Raw genomic sequence first — 5,082 nt, forward strand, 5'->3', positions numbered from 1 at the left:
TACAAAGGCCAAAACCTAGGAAAAAACCTAGAGAGGAACCAGGCTATGAGGGGTGGCCTGTCTTTTTCTGGCTGTACCGGGTGGAAGGAGTCATCATGCCAGGTAGTCCTGAGGCATGGTCCTAGGGCTCAGGTCCTCCGAGAGAAAGAGAGAAAGAGAGAATTAGAGAGAGCATACTTAAATTCACACCGGACACAGGATAAGACAGGAGAAGTACTCCAGATATAACAAACTGACCCTAGCCCCCTGACACTTAAACTACTGCAGCATAAATACTGGAGGCTGAGACAGGAGGGGTCAGGAGACACTGTGGCCCCATCCGATGTTACCCCCGGATAGGGCCAAACAGGAAGGATATAACCCCACCCCACAAACTTTGCCAAAGCACAGCCCCCACACAACTAGAGGGATATCTTCAACCACCAACTTACCATCCTGAGACAAGGCCGAGTATACACACACACACACACAAACGCACGCTCGCACTCGCACACACACACACACACACACACACACACACACACACACACACACACACACACACACACACACACACACACACACACACACACACACACACACACACACACACACACACACACACACACACACAATTTACAGCCCTGAGTGGGAGTGAAGGGGAGCAGAAGCAAGATCAGTCTGTACGGGGTGACTAAAAACAGCTTACGCCACCCTCAGAGGGAAGGTGAGTGAACGTTCCAATGTTGTGGTCTGGACCTGTTTCACCTGGAGACCTACAACACAGGTAAATGCTGTAGCTTCGCATTGCCAGACTACTTTGTCTCATATTCACATGCCTACTGGAACACAAGGAAGTCAGAAGACTGAGGCATTAGGTACTAGTTTCAAATAGGTAACACGACAATACCTATTTGTGTGTGTGTGTCCTGGGTCGTAGTACGTGCAGCATGTGGTGGTGTGGGACCCTCGGTCAGACCTCCTGTTCTACACCCCCAGCCCAGAACGTCTTGCCACAGCCATGCCTTGGCCTCATCCCTGGGTCCTTCCCGTCTGCCTCTAGATAACGAAAGCTCTGATGAAGCTACGCCTCACCCTCCTCACCCCAACCCCCCCTACCTCAACTCCCTCCCCTCCTCCCCTGCATGTGTGGGTCCATCCCTGTCTGACCTGCCTCCAGACCCCAGCTACAGCCACAGTCACAACCTGCAAGCCAAGGTCCTAACCCTGTCTGACGTGTGTGTGAAAACACCTAAAACAGTTCTGTTGTCTCCCATGGTGTTTCAGAGGAGGACCTGCCGAGGTCTATAGCAGCAGACACAGGAGTGTCCGACAGTCCCTCAACATCAGACAGTAGCTGCTACTCCCCCGGGAACACTTCTCAGTCACACACGTAAGACCTGCCTGACCACTACACTCCAGACCTAAGCTCTAGACATACAGTATCTGGCCTTGACTATATGCTCCCAACATATTTCCTGCAATGAACATATGCTGTACCGTTTATATTTCTGATTTTATTCTTGACATTGATCATCTAACTCTCTTCCTCTCCTCATTCTTGTAAACCCATTACCCCTCTCTCCTGCCCTCCCTCCCTCCATCAATCAATCCCTCCCTCCCTTGCGAGTGCAGCTCCTCCTCCGAGTCTGTCTTTCTCCAACCTCACCCACACCCACTCAGAGACACCTAACTCTTTGAGGCAGCAAAGCACAGGAGCTCTGGCCTGGGCATGGGCACCAGGCCTTCCAGGTGTCCTGGAGCCAGCCAGTTTCCTAGACATCGAGGCAGACACTCAGGGAGCTCTCACTCGGCTGATACAGCTCATCGCCCCCCCCCCCCCAGGCTTCTAGTGGAGGTGGAAGTGATCAACATGAAGGCCCTGGAGCAAAGTGTAGGGCAAACCTGGATTTCAGAGGGCCCTGAGACAGACAGAGATTGAGAGAGTGAGAGAGAAATCGAGAGAGAGAGACTGACATAGATTCAAGTGCCTACTACTATGTGTATATAGTGTATGAACCTTTAAGATTCCACTAAGATATGAAGTGTGTACTATACTTTAAGATACAACTTTTCCCACTGTTGTTTACCTATTTTTTTTATGCTTCTGCGTTTGAAATTCTACATATGTATGATGAGATTTTTAAACTATTTACTAGTGCTTCTGTACTAGAAATTCTGCATACGTACAGTAGCAGTCTGGACACACCTACTTATTCAAGTTTTTATTTTATTTGTACTATTTCTACATTGTAGAATAATTGTGAAGAAATAAAAACTCTGAAATTAGACATATGAAATCATGTAGTAACCAAAGAAGTGATCAACAAATAGCCTTGATGACAGCTTTGCACCCTCTTGGCTTTATCTCAACCAGCTTCACCTGGAATGCTTTTCCAACAGTATTGAAGGAGTTCCCACATATGCTGAGCACTTGTTGGCTGCTTTTCCTTCACTCTGCAGTTAAACTCATCCCAAACCATCTCAAATGGGTTGAGGTCGGGTGATTGTGGGGGCCAGGTCCTCTGATGCAGCACTCCATCACTCTCCTTCTTGGTCAAATAGCCCTTACACAGCCTAGAGGTGTGTTGGATCATTGTTCTGTTGAAAACAAATTGTTTTCCCACTAAGTACAGATGATTGTTTTCTTATTGGTGTCCTTTAGTAGTGGTTTCTTTGCAGCAATTCGACCACGAAGGCCTGATTCATGCAGTCTCCTCTGAAGAGTTGATGTTGAGAAGTGTTTGTGACTTGAACACTTTGAAGCATTTATTTGGGCTGTAACCTGAGGTGCAGTTAACTCTAATGAACATATCCTCTGCAGCAGAGGAAACTCTGGGTCTTCCATTCCTGTGCCGGTCCTCATGATAGCCAGTTTCATCATAGCGCTTGATGGTTTTGCGATTGCACTTGAAGAAACTTCAAACGTTCTTGACATTTTCCAGATTGACTGACCTTCATGTCTTTCAGTAATGATGGACCGTCATTTCTCTTTGCTTATTTGAGCTGTTCTTGCCATAATATGGACTTGGTCTTTTACCAAATAGGGCTATCTTCTGTATACCACCCCTACCTTGTCACACTACAACTGATTGGCTGAAACGCATTAAGAAGGAAAGAAATTCCACAAATTAACTTTTTACTAGGCACACGTGTTATTTGAAATGCATTCCAGGTGACCTCATGAAGCTGGTTGAGAGAATGCCAAGAGTTGTCATCAAAATATATATTGATTTGGCAAGTCGGTTAGGACATCTACTTTGTGCATGACACAAGTAATTTTTCCAAAAAATTGTTTACAGACAGATTATTTCACTTATAATTCACTGTATCACAATTCCAGTGGGTCAGAAATTTACAGGGACTAAGTTGACTGTTCCCTTAAACAGCTTGGAAAATTCCATAAAAGGATGTCATGGCTTTAGAAGTTTCTGATAGGCTAATTGACATAATTTGAGTCAATTGGAGGTGTACCTGTGGATGTATTTCAAGGCCTACCTTCACACTCAGTGCCTCTTTGCTTGATATCATGGGAAAATCAAAAGAAAGCCAAGACCTCAGAAAAAGAAATGTAGACCTCCACAAGTCTGGTTCATTCTTGGGAGCAATTTCCAAATGACTGAAGGTACCACGTTCATCTGTACAAACAATAGTACGCAAGTATAAACACCATGGGACCACGCAGCCGTCATACCGCTCAGGAAGGAGTCACGTTCCACCTCCTAGAGAGGAACGTACTTTGGTGCGAAAAGTTCAAGTCAATCCCAGAACAACAGCAAAGGACCTTGTGAAGATACTGGAGGAAACAGGTACAAAAGTATCTATATCCACAGTAAAACGAGTCCTATATCGACATAACCTGAAAGGCAGCTCAGCAAGGAAGGAGCCACTGCTCGAAACAGCCATAAAAATGCCAGACTACAGTTGGCAACTGCACATGGGGACGAAGATTGAAGTTTTGGAGAAATGTCGTCTGGTCTTATGAAACAAAAATAGAACTGTTTGGCCATAATGACCATTGTTGTGTTTGGAGGAAAAAGGGGAGGCTTGCAAGCCAAATAATACCATCCCAACCGTGAATCACGGGGTGGCAGCATCATGTTGTGGGGGTGCTTTGCTGCAGGAGGGACTGGTGCACTTCACAAAATAGATGACTTCATGGAGAAAAATAATTATGTGATATGTTGAAGCAACATCTCAAGACATCAGTCAGGAAGTTAAAGCCTGGTCACAAATGGGTCTTACAAATGGACAATGACCCCAAGCATTCTTCCAAAGTTGTGGCAAAAAGGACAACGAAGTCAAGGTATTAGAATGGCCTTCACAAAGCCCTGACCTCAATCCTATGGGAAATATGTGGGTAGAACTGAAAAAGCTTTTGCAAGCACGGAGGCCAACAAACCTGACTCAGTTACTCTGTCAGGAGGAATGGGCCAAAATTCACCCAACTTATTGTGGGAAGCTTGTGGAAGGCTACCTGAAACATTTAACCCAAGTTAAACAATTTAACCTCTAGTGACTCCCCATCCCAGGTCCGGGAGTGTAATCATCGTCTGACACTAATTAGCATTACGCAACGAACATAAATATTCCTAGAAAATATTCCTATTCATGAAAATCACAAGTTAAATATATTGAGACACAGCTTAGCCTTTTGTTAATCACCCTGTCATCTCAGATTTTCTAAATGTGGAAGGCTACCTGAAACGTTTGACCCAAGTTAAACAATTTAAAGGCGATGCTACCAAATACACTCAATTAGTATGTAAACTTCTGACCCACTGGGAATGTGATGAAAGAAATAAAAGCTGAAATAAATAATTATCTCTAATATTATTCTGACATTTCACATTCTTAGAATAAAGTGGTGATCCTAACTGACCTAAAACAGGGAATTTTTACTAGGATGAAATGTCAGGAATTGTGAAAAACTGAGTTTAAATGTATTTGTATGTAAACTTCTGACTTCACCTGTACGTATTCTGGGGGTTGGGGTTGTTTACATTTTACTTATTGTGTATCTATTGCATAATAAAATATTTAAATAGGATTATTTTTTTTATCTCAAAGGACATATATTTTTCTTGATGATCAATGAAGACA

This window comes from Oncorhynchus masou, unplaced genomic scaffold (assembly GCF_036934945.1).
Source record: "Oncorhynchus masou masou isolate Uvic2021 unplaced genomic scaffold, UVic_Omas_1.1 unplaced_scaffold_1701, whole genome shotgun sequence".
NCBI lineage: Eukaryota > Metazoa > Chordata > Actinopteri > Salmoniformes > Salmonidae > Oncorhynchus > Oncorhynchus masou.